At 37.9% G+C, this 17949-nt stretch overlaps 1 long non-coding RNA gene across 1 annotated transcript; it reads left to right on the top strand.

Annotated features, from left to right (window-relative positions):
- Nucleotides 1–3621: 3621 nt before the first annotated feature.
- LOC142027448 (uncharacterized) lies at nt 3622–16881 on the top strand. The gene is made up of 4 exons (XR_012649136.1): nt 3622–5728; nt 6802–6872; nt 10400–10522; nt 15695–16881. It is a non-coding gene; the product is annotated as an uncharacterized LOC142027448 (long non-coding RNA).
- The last annotated feature ends 1068 nt before the right edge of the window (nt 16882–17949 follow it).

Raw genomic sequence — 17949 nt, 5'->3', positions numbered from 1 at the left:
GAGCGGCGAATCCCTGCCCCTCCTTTCCCAGTTCTTAAACTAGATGGGACGTCACATGGTATGGAACACACCGTTGGCCAGTTTGGGTCAGGTGCCCTGGCTGGGCATGAGAAGCTGCAAAATCCTTGACTATAGTCTAAACACTACTGAGCAACTGAAGACATCAGTGTTATCAGCATTCTTCACATACTGAACACAAAACATAGCACTGCACCAGCTACTAGGAAGACAGTTAATTCTATCCCAGCTGAAACCAGGACACTTTTACAGGATATATTTAACCCTCAGAAGCAGAACCAGCCCAGGCTTGCAAAGCATCTGTATTTACATATGAAGCAGTGTGATTCTGGATGTTCTTATTAGGAGCTCAGTTTGGGCATCTTTATAGCTGACTTTGCCAAAAAGGCCAGATTCAGAGCTCTGATGTGAGGTACAGTAATCAAAACACAAATGTTTTTGATGTAATAGTATGATTTCTGATATTCTATGATTAAGGACTAGCAGATCCACAATCAGTGACCACACATAGAGAAGACCAGTCCTTAAATTCTGCCCTGTAATGTTAGAATTATTTAATATTTTTTTTCCCATGAGAAAAGGTGGCGAATCTGGTAGCACATCTTAATTTGAAGAAATAGGATTTGATTAGTCTTTGGAGAAAATTTTACTTTTAGATTTTTTTAAGAGCTCTATCTATAATCTTCTGCTAAGTTGGTTTTCTGTGACTTCTTTCTGAAAAAAACCCAAAAACCTACTGTTTTCCCGATTGTGTATTGGAAATAAAAAAAGTCAGAAAAACATTACTTTTTGTTACCAAAATGCTTGGCCTTCAGTAGAAAATTGCTGAGGTTCTCTCTGGGAAATTTGTTACAAGGAAATACCTCCAAGAAGCATTTAACTTTTAACCTAACAAAGAAATACTGGTAGAAAACAACACATTCATTGCTGAAATGAAGTCAGTCTACAGTGTGTTGGTAAACACAGGCTGGAGAAATGTGAAGCACCTTGAATTCTCTCTGTATTTCAGAGACCATAAAAACTTGATAACAATTTGAAGTAAGTATTCTACTTGTGTTCCAGGGCTTACCAACCCTGTAGAGACATCCCCTAAAGAAACAGCTAGCGTGTAAAAATGAGCTACTCTTATTTCTTGATGATTACTTCTTCTGTGTTTTCAGAATGAGTATCAAAGTTCTCTAAAGCAAAGTTTTTTCCATTTGAATAGTGCCTGAATCGATACACTGGTGCCATCTGTGCTTGGGTTCTTGTGAGGGTGATAAAGGTATGTGGGAAACAATCAGATACCACAAATCCTTTAAGGCATGACATTTTTAATGTGTGTTGTGCAATGTGTCTTTGTGTATCTGGTCTCTGTTGAACAAGACACCTGACTAGCAGTGTGCCTTGTACTGCCAGCCACCTCTCTGCCACACCTTTGACTTTTGGACATTAACTCCCAGAGTACCTTCTTCCTTTGCAATCACTGCCAAGGGTCAGGCCATCCATACTGCTACAGCAATCCCTCTTTTAATGTTGTCTAGGAAAAAAAGAAATAAAAGCCTTATCCGTACTTTCACGGTGACACAGATGAGCCAGACAGAAGCCTAAGAAGGATTTTCTAGCAGAGAAAGAGGGAAATGCTGCAAGAAGGAGCCTGGGGGATGTTTTCTCTGAGGATTGCTCAATGGGGACTGTTTAATACTTCCTCTACCAGTTTTGGTAAAAATTTGATTTGAGGTGAAAATTTGTCTGCAAACTTTGCTGCAAAAAATTAACTTTGACATTTAAAGAGGCTTGAATTATCCCCAAATTTAGCTAAAGATACTGAGTACACTTACATTTTGCATTTGCAGAGCTCCTGTTGGTGAGAAGTTTTTCACTCAGATATATCTCACTACATTAAGTAAGAGCTTTGTCTTGCCCCTTCTCTGCCATGACTTCTTGACATAGGTTAAGTCAAATACCTGAATGTTGTCAGCAAGAGAGATCTGGGGATCTGTTTAAACCAAAGGCACAGGTGACAAAGAGGCAGTGTTAGGAGGGGCTGATGCAAATCACATGGTCTTCAATGGCTAAAAAATGGAATCTGTAAATTAGAAGTATATTTTTACTAATATAACAGAACATAGAAACATTTGAGCATCAGTTATTGCTGCTTTGTATTATTAATAGTTTTCTAATGGTAACTACCAAGGACTAATTGGTACAAAGTTAACCAAACTTCCCATGGCTTTGGTTTTTTAATAGCTTCTAGTAAACTTGATGTATACTATTCCAGTAATAGTCTGATACTTCTTTTGTTTCAGAAGAAATATATACAGAAAGTGGGTTTTTTGGTATTCAGTAACTGGCTATATGTTACACTGAAATAAGAACTGCACTTTGGGGAGGGGGGGGGGGGCGATTCAAGGGTCCACTAAGGAATGTAGTTAAAGGAGAGGTCTTAGGGGTATTTCAGAAGTTTATCTTCAGTTCTGCTACTTTTCAATGTCTTTCTGTCTCCTTTAGAGAGCGATTTGTTCTTCATTTGTAAGACAAGACCCAATTTAATAAGTGCATAATTATTGTAACCTGTCAGAAAAAGAGGTGCTCTAGTAGGATCTGATAATAAATTTCATTTAAATTGGGAAGTGGGAGATGGGCGCTGCTCTTCACAAAAAGTAGGTTAGCTGCCAGTGAAGGCTTCTGGTGAGAGAGTGTGTTGGTGCTTGCAAGAACATAAGAATAAATCCATTTCATGTTGTACAAAGCACAAAACTAGTATGAGGAATATTTACCTACTTTCTAAAAAAGGCTTGATACTAAGCTAGATCTTGGCATATGCTGAATGTTCTGTCTTAAGAGTGTAACTGTAACTTCTACTAAAGTGCTGAGAGTAAGAAAACCCTACCAGACTCTTCTATCCCAGTAAAAAACAAATGGAAAATCTGCAAAATGCCTAATTTCATTATTCTGTTGGACTGTGTATAAGCAGCATACAGATTTACATTCTCAGTACTAAGATCTTTCACTTTTGCTGATTTATCAGGAATAGTCAATCACCGGAAAAGACTAGAAAGGCTGCTTAATCCATACACTTCATAGGCAGCATCAAAGGTTTGGGGATTTATTACTCTGAGAATTATATACATCTCTCCTTCCTTCAGGAGAAGACCCTTTCTACATGATTTAATGATATTAAATATTGAAAACTGGAAAAAATGTAAGCAAACCCATCTATTTGATGAGAGTATAAAATAAGCTACTTTCCCATCTTAATACATGCCCCAGTATGATCTACTTTTGCTAAGTTTAAGAAACATTATTTCCATACAAACCTACTCCCCTGAACTGGGTGATGAAACTAATATTCCAGCTTCTAAAACTCTCTTTTAATCTTGAATTCAAATTCTTTCCACATTCTTTCTGTCACTTCTTAGAAACCTGTAGTTTTTCAGTTTTTCATTTTACATCTTACAAAAGCTTACAAATATTTCATTTGTCATCCAAAATGCAATGTACCACCTATAATATGTAAGACAGTAGCACAGTTGCCAATGCACTAGGTAATATCCTTGCTTGAAAGTGAACAAAAAACCACAACAGTTGCCCTTGTGTGCAGTTAAGTGGGGTGAGAAAGTGTTCACATAGGAAAGTATCTCCTGGTTTATGAGAGGAGAGAAACCTTCAGTTTGAACTCTCTCTTCTGCATGTATATCCTAAAGGCATGGTGGAGCAGTAGGACTTTGGTAGTAGCATCTGCTGCCCCATGGACAGAATATGAAAATATTCTGTGCAAAGCCAGACCACAGGCCTATCTAGGCAGGTAGCCAAGTCTCCAACAGTGGCCATAAACAGCTGCTTGGGATGCCAAGAAAAGAATAAGAACAAGGCATGTATTTGTCGTACTTTCCCAGTCTTCAACTTTCCTCAGCTTAATGGATTTCCTGAGGTGAATGTGATTTTCTGTCTTAAAGCTTCAGTAGATTTTCCTCCAAGTGTTTGTCCAGATTTCCTTTCACCTTGTATAAACTACAGCATACCCAAAGTCCTTTTCTTGTTTCCTTCTGTACCAGGAAGAACCACCTCTTGGTGTGGTTTCAAACTCTCCTCTTACTGTTTTATTTACTGCCATCCACTTCTTGTATCAGGAAGGACAGTAAACAACGGGTCCCTAGACATGGTCTCTAGGCTACCTTGATTTATGTAGACATCTGTGACATTCCCTCATCCCCAAATGTCCCTTTTTGCATCTGAAGTTTCCTGAACTGCTCCAGAGCTCCTCACACAGAAGCTGCTCCATGCCTTTGATCACCCTTACTACCTCTTGAACATTTTCAGCATTAGTGTATTCTGCTTGGAATGAGGGGACCAGAACTGCGTACAGTGTTCAAAGCAGCAGGGAACCAGGGCTTTGTATGGTGGTACCATAATGTTTTCAGTTTTATTTGCTTGCTCTGAGCCCTGAGCAGAACATAATGCTGTCACTGAACTTGTAGCCACAAGGTACTGTTCCAGGAGTGGTAATGGCCACTTCTGAGCCTCCCTTTTTATAAGTGGAGTCGGGACTGGTTTTGCCAGTATACAATACCTTGTGTTTACTGACACCAGCTTTCACTCACCCTGTGTTTCATTGCCCACTCAATGGATCTAGTAAGGTGTTTCTGCTGTCCTTCAGTTGCCCTTTGTCCTTACAGATTTATGAAGTTTGTTCAGCAAGTTATTGCCTTATACAGTTTTTTCAGGTCATTGTACTTACACAGCACAGGTTACTTGCTTTTTCTCATGACTTTACTGTAGTGTTATTTAAGGCCCCTTTTTCCCTTAAAGCAAACTTCTTTTACCATAAAAAGAACATGTAAAAAGACACATTTTGGTGTCCACCCTTATTGATTTGCTCCTCTTACTACTGAAAACACAGGGCTGAACAAGTTTTAAAACTTAGAGAAAGACTTGGTTCCTGAGCTATGAATTTATATTTCAAATGTGTTTAAAAAAAAACCCAAACCCCCAAACATGACAATTTCCAAGAAGCAAATATTATCTGGAAGATGGCTTTTTGAAATAAAGTGCCTTATGCAACAACTTATACAAGATGTCTTCCTTCAGTGACAGGCTCTGTGGTGAGTGTTTGATTGAAAAGACATCCCTACGGTACTCCAGCAGAAAAAGGATATGCCCAGGATTAAAGAATTAAAAAAACAAAACCACAGCATGGAAGCTATTGATGGAGTAATCATAGGAGTAGGATGAACACACATTTAAACCTAGATTTTTGGAGACAATTCCAGAAGTTGGGGCAGAAATCTTGTAGATGCTGATACAAAGATTCAGAAATTAAACGGTATGGGAGAAAAATTATTTTAAAGCTGGCTGGTAAGATTAGCATTAGGAAGAACAAGATGGGATATGTTTTGCTAGTAAAGATGAGAAGCGGTGAACCAATTATCATACTTCATCAAAACAGTCCTGTTTTGGCCAGGTGAACATGAGAAGTCTTTCAAAACTGCTTTGTAAGGGTAGCATGTATTCTTAAGAACTGCATGTTTTTGTAGTTTTTTTTTTTCTTTACAGACTGCCATATCTTTAAAAAAAAAAAATTGTGTTCCCCCAAAGATGTGCAATTATTGAGTTGGATTAATATAAGCGGCTTTCCCATTCCGTGCACTGACAAGGAACCACTTCTTAATTATCACAGGCAACCAGCTTGCCCAGATGCATTTAAGCAGCTCATCTTTTCTTGAGAAAGGTAAGAAATTCTTTCCCATAAAAACTGTGCAGCCAATGGAGTAGAAATCCCACCTTGCCAGAAAGCCCATGGAATATCAAGCACTTTCTCAAGAATAAGCTGAAGGAGCAGGAATGGGCACCAGTGTTGCCTTGTCTTCTTCCTCAGCGTGTGTCACTCTCTCCTCAGAGGCCTATAATTGGCAAGATTTATTTTCTGGAGGGAACGCAGAAATATTTTGACAGATGTGTGCTTCTGTGCATAATATTTTCCAAGAGGAACAGAATTTCAGTCAACTAGAAACAGCTCCCCACCTCATCTCAAATTTTTGGCAGTTTTTTTTTATTAGTTCCACGAAGTGGAGGTGGTGGCAGAACCTTTCAAATTGAGTCCCACTGTCTGGCACAATTTGCTTTCCTGCATTTATCTCTTGGGACTTGAATCTGTATTTCCAAAGGTTAGAGAGAAATACTGATCCCTAATTCTACATGACTGAGGGTGGGCTAATCGTAGCCTCTCCACTGAAGTACTAGTAGAGAACGCTAGCAGAGAGCATATAATGTAGAGAACACATTCATTTTCATGTAATCCGAAGGAATTTTGCTTTCTGTCTTCTAAATACAAATTTAACCAAACAAAATACAAACAACATCATTCAACTTTTCCAGGTGAACACTATGCTTTCAGGCTCACCCAACTGGCCTTCAGAGGAATTCTCGTCTTTCAAGGATACATAGCATCCCACCCCAAAACACAACTGGAAATGCAAATGTCACACGACCAAAATCAAATCACCTACTGTAGCCCTTGAGGGAGATGTTCAAGTCTTAGGATCAGCCCTATAGCTGTCCTGGGACAGGATTGGCACAGGCATGCCCTGGGATGTGAGGACTGACAGCATTTTGGGAGGGCTCCCACCACCACCGCTGTTGGGCCGGGGAGGCCTTGCTGCCGCTGCAGGCAGCACCTGGGGGCTGCCTCCCCTCTCTCATCCCACCTCCTCAGCAGCCTCCGCCTGAACCGCCGAGCTGAGAGAAGGGTTTTATTTCCTTGTCCTTCCCCTACCCTTTTCAAAATTCTCTCTCTGTTAAAAGGTCTCCGAACGCTCCGTGATGCTGCCATCAGCCACAGTATCAAAGTGAAGATTCAGGATTCATGTTAAAAGGTAACAATCAGCAAATTACAATGCACCTATAAGGAGTTTATTTCCCGCTATTTTGAATATTACAGAACATTTTAATAAATATCAATGAACTAATATAAAATTAATTTTTATTAAATAACACCTGGAATATTATCTATCTTTTTTTCCCTCTGATTATTGTAAAACAGTTGAGCAACATTTTCTGGAGAACCAAACTACAGCAAACTCGGTGTGCCATTTGGGGGTGCAATTTAGAGAATAAAAATACTCTTATTACAATCACAGTGCTACTTTTTGTGTGTGTCGAAGCCCGACAATCGTGTCTGTGCAGCTGCACATTGACAAGAGGTGGTGCTGCAACACTGATGTTGGGATTGTTTCACTTCTACCCACTTTCTTTTTTGTGCTTTCCTCGGGAATAAGCATGTTAGGGGCAACCAACTGGATCCCAGCAATACCCTTTCCTCAAATTGGAAAATGAAGTTATTCAGCAGAACTTTTAATCATTTATAGAATTTAAATGGGTTTGGAGGTTTTGTTTTTTCCTTCCCCCCACCCCCCCACCCCCCGCTCTGCATACCAAGTTAATAACACACAAGAGATTCTTTTTTTTTCCCCAATAGAAATGGAATTTGTTTTACACTCCACAAACTTTTGCTGGACATAGCCTCCACAATAACTATGAGATAGGACTTTATTCAGATAGGCTGTGATGAATGCCCAAGCAAAATGTCAAATGCCTGAATCTGCCAAAAGCTAGTATTGATTACTTGGAAACAAAAATACTCATACAGTCCTATATTCTGGAGGTCACATTTCTGAAAATGTCTTCTGGGAAATGAAAATTCTAATTCTTAAGTGACCTTGAGGTAGGCAGGGGACAAGACCTTTGAGTGGAGTAAGAAAGGCTTAGATACACACATATGTATTTTTTCTGCATGACTTCAATGCTCCAAAAGTGAGAAGCTAATAGCAATGGCTTGGATCAGACATGGTGCAGGCAATCACTGTGAAATCCTCCCCATGTAACTCTTTTAACGCACCTCAGTGCTGGCTTGTGGTATCCCTCTTGGTTCCAATCCTGGACTTCTTTTGAGCAGAGGCTGCCAACTGTACTGCATTGTGCCAAATTACGTGGTGGTTTTCAGATATGTGTAAACTGTGCCAAAGAGAGATTTATTTAAAGAAATGAATCAGGTGTTGAGATGTTGTTATAAATAAAATAGCCCCATTTATATGCTGAACTGATTTCTAAAGTCTCTTTTGATATGCAAATCTAAACAATCCAACTCTTGTTAAAGTGTTGGGTTGTTGTTTGTTGGGGGTTTTTTTCCAGTTATAAAATAAGAAAGCCACACTGACCAGGCTCAGCTGATAAATGGTTGGTTAGTTAGTATGCATAGTAGCAACCCGAGGAATTAAGTTTAGAAGAGCCAAATGTGGAACAAGAAATTCAGTGGAAGAAGCTCTTCCGAAGTTTTAAGGGTTCCCTTCTTGGAGCTTGTTCTGTTCAGCATACAAAGCAACAGAGTGATTCGTGTTCCCACATAGCCCACATGTTGCTGGATCCCTCAGTAGTACAGATGTGTGGATGTAAGACAGGAAACTTCCAGTTTTAGATTCAGCCACTGCCAAATGAAAAAAAGCCACAGAGCATAAAATCATAACAAAAATATTTTTAACATGGTAACTGCTTACCCCGACTTGTTTCTTGATTCCATTGTTTTGGAACTAGTGTTGATGAAAGAGAAAACAAAAGGCCGGGTTACTATGTTAAAAGTGTATTTGAACCCTTAGGGTAGGATTTTTGAAAGTGCTTAGTGTTGGCCTTTCTTTGCCCCCTCTGACATCAACAGGAGCGGAAATAATTCAATGCTGACAATGCTATCCTTAACATGTTCTATAGTAGAACTTATACCTCATGTGACCCCACATTATCCCTCTTTTCTCTCATCTAGTTAATGCTCTGTTTTAATTCATTTAGTCTTCAAATTGGTCAGCAAGGAATATTCAATGGCTAAAGCCACTTGCTGCTTTTAGGGAATGTAGGACAAATGTATGCAATTTCAGAAGCTATCCAGGTGTCATGGCAACATACTGACTGATGCAACAAAAATCCAGGAGTTCTGTTAAGATAAGTATAAATAAAATGGATGATTGGTCAGAGCTCTCTAGTCTACAAGATGGTCTAGAAATCTTGCAAATGCAGTGAGGCACTTCTATGAGGTTGCGAGTGTATCTTGGTTTTAGCCCAGCTGGAAAAACCACAGCAGCAAACTTTTTTTTCTCTCTCTCCCTTTTTTCTTTTTCTTTTTTTTTTTTTTTTGCTTTTCTTGGCTGATAGTTTCTCTTCTCACCAAAACTATAAGGTAAAGAGGTAAAATAAAACATGTACTTAAATGGTTAGAACATGTAAAGTTTAAATGTACCTTTGTGTGTAAGCTCAGGTCTGGGCTTTTTTAATGGGATCATAAATTTAGAAAGAATGTAAAGGCATGATTTCCCCCTTTAAATCTGATGTAAAATTGAAGGCTAAAATTCTGTTCTTGGTTACACTACAGCAAGACTGGGCTAGTACTAATCAGTGAATTTTCATAGTATCTCATGTAAGCAATAAACAAATTAGGATTTAACACACAGTTTGTTTGGTTTTTTTTTCCCAAACACTAACATTACAATACATAGAGAATAAGAACTCAAACCCTGTTCTTTCCTGGTAACTCTACTTTAGAACTAGCCTAACGTCTCTGTAAGCATCTCATTTCTACCTGATGAAAATGCCAAAATCAAGAAGTTTTTACAGAATTCTATTCTACAGAATAGAATTAATGTTACCAATTAATTACTATATGCAGAGATCCAGTTCTTCAGTGATGAACAAGACAAACATGCATCACCATCCTTGGTCATTATTTTCCTTTTGACCAACTACCCCATTCAGAGATGGTTAGAATCAGCAAAGAGCACCTGAACTTTAGAGACATCCCAATCTGAACCTGAAATCTGGGTTGGATCATAATCCTAGATTTGAAAATGGAGGAAATGTGAAGGAGTATAGATTGTCATCCAAACAGCTTGGCTCAGACTCATCATTGTTCTTTTGCCTGTGGATTTCGCTGCCAGACACTACTGGCTGATTTTTTCCCAAGCAGATAGTTTAACAGGGACTTCTGATGCTTTTGTGTGGTTATTTAATGGAACTGCTCAATACCACAACTTTGTCAGAAATCCTTTTAGGAATAGTATATTCTTGTTTTCCTCAGTTTTCTAGTCAAACAGTATATTTTTCAGTGATGGCAGTCTTTTCTTTTATGTATGAAATGTTAATTGCTAGGGTAGATGCAATTGGTTTTTAAAAAAGGAATTAAATGATTAGCACTAGTTTTAATTAACATTAAAGGGTAAGAACTTTTCCTGTCATAACCCTGCAAGCTTCAGTTTTCATGACAACTGCTGTATGTGTAATTCTTTTTAATGCAGAGAAATTATTGCTGCTCCTTAATACCACTTTCTGAGAGACCTTTTTTTTTTTCTTTTCTGAACCACAGACACCGTAAAAGTGAATTCAACACCAACTCGGCTGCTAAAACAGTATATGGAGCACTGGCATATTTCCCTCTTTCAACATGGAAGATTCTACACAGCAGACAATGATGACCTAGTTACAAGAGGTACTATAGGAAATAAAAATGAAAACGGAGGAAAGTAATATTACAGGCCACTCTTTCTTACCATCAGTTGTTCCTGTGAGAATAATTCAGGAATAAAAGGATTCTTCATCTTATGACACTAAGATTGTTCATGTATGACAATAGAAAGAACTGAATTAGAATATATTGAGGGTATAACAAGGTTAAACTATTTTTGAAAAGCATGTTAGAGTATGCTTTTCCTCCTTTTTCCCTTTCTTACTTTGCTGATGAGCTAGTAGATTCAAGTGTAAATTGACCAGCAGGTGGTAGCAGTGCTTAAGATTTCTAGAATGGTGGGTAAATCATGCAAGTTACTAATGCATACACAGAGAAAAATTTCAGAGTACAGACCACACAGTCAATGCCTCTGTAAGTTTACCTTCATGGCCAGGTTCTGCCATCTTTATTGATGATGGATAGACATTTACTTGGCACCTTTAAGGCATTTCAAAGATTATTTCCTGTTCAGGGTAATGGTAAAACAAGATTAATAGGGCTTTTTTTTTTTTTTTTTTTTTTTTTTTTTTTGGCAGGAGGTGAATTATTAGCCTAATGGTTCATCTTCACTGTAGACCTCATTTCACCACTGTTTCCTCTGCATCTGCAAAACATAGAAATGGTTTGAAAGAGTTCGCATCAGAGGGTTGGGGTTTTTTCATGTCCACTTCAATTCTAGTACATGTCTGCTCTATCCTTTTGTTCTATTTGGCTTCCTTTACTGTAGCCATTAAAGTGAATGGGAAAAAATGCACTCCACGCTATCATCTCTTTGTAATTACTTTTGTTACCTAAGATAAATAATTCCAAACAATATGAGAGCTCTGAATGTTATAGTACAAACAAAATTTGATTCTAACAAAACTTCTGTGTTAATAAGATAGTTCAGGGGCACGATAGATGCAGTCTCTGTTAATGGCTAGTTCATTTCTGAAAAAAGTCTGAGGCAAATGCCTTTTAATGAAAAGGTGTAACTGTGATATCAACATTGTAGCAAGGTAGCTATACTTGAATAGATGACTCTGTTTGAATGAGAAGTTTTGATCCATACTAGACAATCACTAAGAACAGCAGAATTACATTGAAATTACTGATCCATATAGCCATGGAGTTTCCCAGCTGATGAGTAGAGGAAAAGAAGTGTATCTCCCCAGATCTCAGTTTTAAGAGGTTATGATTAATGCATTCCAATTACATTTAAGATCCTTTCAATAACTGCCCACATTAATTTAAATATTAGCAAGAAGACTGGCAACAAAATATACTGGGTATTGCACAACATTCAACTTTGTGGTCATATCTGGGCTTGTGTTTTGCATTTAAGGCATATTCATTGCTCTTCTCCACATTAGGCAACCCAAAATCTTACAAGATTGGGAGGAAAAGCATGACTGTTCAGACATAATTATGATAGAAATAGAAAACAACTCACAGTATACTGCAAAACAGTTCCGGTAACTTATTTTTGTAGTCTGTACCCTCTCTAATTTTAGAGGGGGGAGGGGGACACAAACCTGAGGTAAGCAGTGAGATGCAAGAAGAAAATAGTAGATCTGAGTCACAAGTTAGAGTATGATTTAGACATAACATAGTACCATCTAAATACAGCCACCATAAAAAAATGCAAAGGATCAGCAGACAAATAAAAGGGTCTTGAAACAATTCATTTGGCTGAGGTAATTTTGTCTGCTGTGATGTTCCTAGTGACTTCATTTGTCAGTTAATAAGGTCTGTATGACAAGATGTATTCACTTATTTATACAAATAGACTCTGCTTCAGCTAAATTGATACAGCTGCCCTGCACAGACGTTGCATCCAGAATACTTATTATAAACTATCTGCAGTTATTCTAGCATTAAAATGGATTCATCATATGATTTTAGGGTGGTGCTTTAAGTATTCCAGAACAGAATTCATATATAATGTACATTTAGCATCATAACTATCAGAAATCTATGCTGGTGGAGCAGCATATTGCAATTCCCATCCAGGTATGTATAGCTTCTCTCAGTGCCTTAACATGCTACATCTTTTAAGAAACAGAGATCTTGTGTCCTTCTTGGTACTTCAGAGGTAGTTGCAATGTATAAACCTGATACAGCTGCCAAGAGCAGTTCCTCTTGGCAGGGTCAACCACATTTTTGGGAACCCAACTTCCTCTCTTCCATTTACTACTAGTAATTTATGGAAATTATATTATTTCTTCAAGTTGTTTTCTTATATATTTCTCTTTGACGAATGTTTGTAATCAATTGATCTTTGATTCGAGGAACTCCCTAGATGTTGTCAATAATATTTTCTTTTTCTTGTGTGAATTTGTTTGTGAGTAGTGCTAGTAAAACATCATTTACTGTCTTGCATCTGTTACCAGTATGAGGAATAGATAACTGTAGTTTGAAAAAGAAGAAAAGATCATCTATTAATTAGTGTAGAATTTAGTTAAATATTTGGCTGCACATACAACTTCACGGGTTGTCCTTAAAATTGTAAATGTAGGCAGTTGCTGAACTAAGTCATCCATGAATTACCATGTGTTACTCTTGGTAACTTCTAAAGAATTCAATGGCAAGTAGACTAGAAAAGCTTTGCTGATTTTCCTCAGTAATCAGGTGCAATTGAGCAGTTGCCTAGAAGTTATAGAGATGTGACAGCACATTATGTTTGAAGTTAAAATGGTTGAACACCACAGTTGTACAGCTTCCAGACCTAACCTGGGTCTTTGGGCCAGCTTGGGCTAGAGGAACTGAACTCACACCTTCCTGCAGCTGCCTATATAGATTTGCCTTAATGAGAACTGGGGTACCTAGTTACAATTTGCTATTCACTTTCTTTCTTTTCCTTGTGTTTTCTACAAATTTTTCACATTGATATTGTCTATAGCAAAGGTTGCTAAGTTAGGATGAGTGGGATACCTCGGGTTGTGACCCCATTGTTTCAGACATTCTGGTGCTTATTCAGAATTTCTGACCTCCTATTACAAGTTAGTTTCAGAAAATAAATAGTATTTATGGTACCGCATATAAACTCCATCCATGGTCCTGGATTAGGGATAGGGTTAGGCCTGGAAGTGCAACAAAGCATAGAGATCCCTTTGGTGTGGAGCTGCAAAAAGGCTGCCAAAGGAAGGGGTAGGCTACAAAAAGGTTTCTCCCCTAAGACCATATTCCCCTGGGCCATGTGGTGTGTTAAGGTTAGCCAGGGTGTGCTTAAACTGGCCTTGTCCTACTCATCATGGAAAGTATCTGAGTCATGTACTGTATTTTATATATCTATTATATGGCTCTCAGCCACGTGACCAAATCTGTGGCTTGCAGCATGCCAAAGGTTGGACATGCCTATAGTGTGTAGATAAGACATAAAAGCTATTTTTAAAGCATAGGTTGATCAAATGATCAATGTTAATTATTGTAAAATTAATCACCATTTATGGTTTTTCCATTTCTCAACTTTCATATTCGTTTGTTCACTGAAGGGCTAATCTGAATCCCACTCAATAGGTGGAAAGACTCCTTTTGTCTTTAAATAGAATTGAATGGGGACCTGAAATATTGCTTCTGTACACTGGCTTCATGAATACCAAAACTTTGCTCTTTTATGTGGAAATCAACTTCATTTCTTCATAAGGAGGGTATAACCTCATTCTCTAAATTGCTGATGAAAAAAGTAACAGTAATTTTATCCCACTGTATGATGAATCACACTTGTTCCCTGTTAATTTCAGAATGTATTTCGTCAGCTTTTCCATACCAGTGCACAAAGAAACATAGCTTAAATTTGTTTATGGACTGTATTCTTAATAAGGTCTTAATCCAGACCTTGGGTCAGCTTTTTCTTGATTATTACTTGAAAGATTTGGTCATTTGGTGCTTTTTGGTTTTGGTTTGTAAATTTCTGGAGTGACAAGTAGGCTTTGATGTGTGGTCTTTCATTTGCTTTTATTTCAGCTATCCTTCTTTCATAATTTATAGTTGCCTTTCACATCAATACTTGCTTTATGAAACTCTTTACCTTGCCTGTATTACACATTTAACAAGTAATGTATTACACATTTAATAAGTCATTTTCATATTCACTTTGCAAAAAGAATCATAGTAATGATTAAAAGTCTGCAGTACTTGAATATGATGGTTTATTATCTGTTTTGGTTGTGCCTCATAGGACTCATAAATATGTTATGCCACCAGCCAGTATGCAAGTCCAAGTGCTCTTTTTTCAGTCAAGCAGAACACTCTTGCACTTAAAGTAGTGCTGAGAAAACATCTTCCAGAAGGACTGACATCTGCAACAGCTGAGCTCTTAAGTGTTTGGCTAATTCGCAATATTTCTATACTTATGTGAAAATACTTAATCCCTCACTACATTTTTTACCTATCAGTAGCCGCGACTGTGAGCATTCCTCTCAGCAGCTTGTTCTATTGTAACTAAATAAAAATTAATAAAGCCATACTGATATTCCCTATCGAGCATAATAAGGCCATCTTGTTTGAGGTTTTCTTTTAATTTACTGCCATAGCTTCTTCCTCTTGAAAGGCTGAGTGAACTTTTATGCAGTAGGCATGCCAGGTATTGCTAAACAATTTAGTCCAAATGATAGCTGTCTTACTAAGGTAAAAGTTAGGACTCATGGTTTTGAAAGTTGAAAATCAGTCTTCCATATTTTTTAAAAAATAATTTTCATCTACAGAAGAGATGATTACCCTCCTGGGTGAAAGGGATATTGAGATGCTAAGAAGCAAGGAAGATAACGTGACCTGTTTATTGTACTGATTCATGGGAAAGGAATCCAAGGACATGCAGTAACATGAAGAAATTGCAGCATTTGTCCAACTGAGCTGCTTTCTCACTAGACACTGATTATTAGCATAGTCCTAAAAAACAGGCTGCAAATAATCAAGTGCCTTGTTTCTGTGATGTAGCACCTGTACTTGTTTAAGGAAGGGATGTCATGTTCACAAGCAGGCTAAGGAAGCTTATCAGATGCTGCAGGTGGTGCAGGCGGTCTGTGCTTTTATAAGATTGACTCGTAGATGAATCAGCCATGAAAAATTATTTCATATATTTCAGAATTTAGGGCACTAGAAACTACTGAGGTAAACTGAAGCACTAGAAACACATTTAAAATTAATCTCACAAGTTGTTTGTTTATTTTTCAGAGTATAAACTGAGAAGTCTGGACAAGGATCAATCTCCTCTCCAGTAACCACCCACACTGTCCCTCAAGCTCTGTGCTATCATGACCAGTTACTTCACTTCCCTTTGGTAGTGTCACCATCTAAATATCATTTAAATGTGTAAATTGGCAAAACTTTATTCAATAATTTAACTGTGCCATTCTGGATAACCTCTCCAGTTTCCTGGTTAGATTACTTATAGTGACTGTAACATGAAGAGCTAATCAGCTATAGTCAGCTAGCAAGCTTGCCGTGTGGTTGCACATGGCTGCTGCGGCTTATTGTTGCCCTTCAAAAATGCACACATCCTTGTTTCTAAAGAAGAATTAAACTGATGATTACAAAGCAATGGATAACAATGATAAAGTTCTTCAAACTAGAAACAAGAAGTGAGGAACACAGACTATATTTTGGTTTAGTAATATTTTGGTTTAATGCTTGGGTTTTGTTTTGGGTTTGGTACTGGGTTTTTTTCTGACAGAGCTTAATTCTAGAGAATGTCTGCACACCTCGTTGCAAGAGGATGGCCTGGGAGGATAACTGGGCTGGGATTTGTGTTTAGAATGAAAATTAAGAAAAAGTATTTGGAAATATCAATACCAAGACATGTAGCTGGTAAAATATTAAATATATTATTTTATAAATGTTTTCTATTTAGCTAGCTTATAGCTAGGAAAATGATGCACACATATTCACAAGCACTTCCTTCTATTCTTTTCTTTTGGCAGGGGGGGAATCAGGTTTGTTCTACATTACTGTTTCCAGTGTATTTTTGTTTCCAACAGTAAATCAATTCCTGCAGCATATAATCTTGGATATTTTCCCCAGTGTGCTTAAGCTTCAAGTAGGACTAGGACAGGAAACCACTCTTAATCTTACTTGATAGTAATGATCTGTTCAGCAGAATGGTCAAATGCCTACTAAATCTATCATAACCTTTCCCCTTTCAATGAGACATTGCTAGTAACTCAATTAAGGAACCTTGCAGAGTTGACCAAAACTTCCTAAAGTGTTGATTCAACTCCAGTTTAGAAGATCACATGGCATTGAATAATTCCTTTTCCTCTCTGGGGAACATTGTCCATGACATCTCTGTTTTCAAATCCATCACCTGTCTCAGCTGATATATAAGTATATGTACATAGATACACACACACATACACATATAAATATTTATTTACACATACAACCATATATGCATATATATACATATGGCTATCTGTGTATAGGTATATATACAGACAAATATATACAAATTAATATAAACATATCTGTATCTGAACACATATGAAACTGCTCTGGCTATAAGAAGTTATGAGTTCTAAGGGTGATAGACTCATATAACCAAGTAGGACCTTTCAGACCATGAATCCAAATTTGTAAATTTGTTTTCAGATGTTGTCCTCTAGTGTTGCTTACTGTTTCTTCCATTTTGGTATAAATCCAATAAACATTATTCAGCCATTATTCAAATTAGGAGGGAAAAAACTGGGGCAGGGGGTTGGAGGGGAGAAAGAAAAACCACATGTGAAACTGTGCTCAAGACAGCTATGTTGATAGTATACTAGGAGTGACTACTGGCACTTTGGCACTACCGTGTACTGTTTTCCTCTGGCTCATGCTTCTGTATTGCATATAATGTCATGTGCAACATTGCCTAAAGCTTTTCTAGACAAACCCAATACAGCTGATTAGTGCTTTCCTTAGCTCCAGAGGATATTAACCTGTTAGATGAAGAAAAGAGATTGTTTTGACATGATTTGATTTTTGATGCTGTTTGCAGTTTGGCTTGTTCTCATCTTGTTTTATTCAAAGAACTGACATTCATTTGTTTACTTACCCTTTCCCCTTGGCCCCATGGATGTTAAACTCAGGGATGTGTACATACCTCACAGAACAACAGAATAGTTGATGTTGGAAGGCACTGCTGGTGGTCATCTGGTCCAAATCCCCTGCTCCAGCCTGGCCACCTACAGCCAGTTGCTGAGGACCGTGCCCGGAGAGTTTTTTAATATCTCTAAGGAGGGAGACTCCACAACCTCCCTGGGCAACCTATTCCAGCGGTCCTTCCCCTATTCCTGTTCTTTTACAGATGACCATCACTCTTGCTTTCTTCCAGTTCTTATATGTCACTGCCACTAAACAGGTGAATGTTCCTGATCTTTTCAACTTGAAATCAGAGGGACTAAAGTCAAATTACCTTGAAGGTGACTGTAGACTAACCTGGTTGCACAGAA

Source organism: Buteo buteo, chromosome Z (genome assembly GCF_964188355.1).
Source record: "Buteo buteo chromosome Z, bButBut1.hap1.1, whole genome shotgun sequence".
In the NCBI taxonomy this organism is placed as follows: domain Eukaryota; kingdom Metazoa; phylum Chordata; class Aves; order Accipitriformes; family Accipitridae; genus Buteo; species Buteo buteo.
The sequence above is the reverse complement of the archived record's forward strand: the minus strand, read 5'-3'. Positions and strand labels throughout refer to the sequence as shown.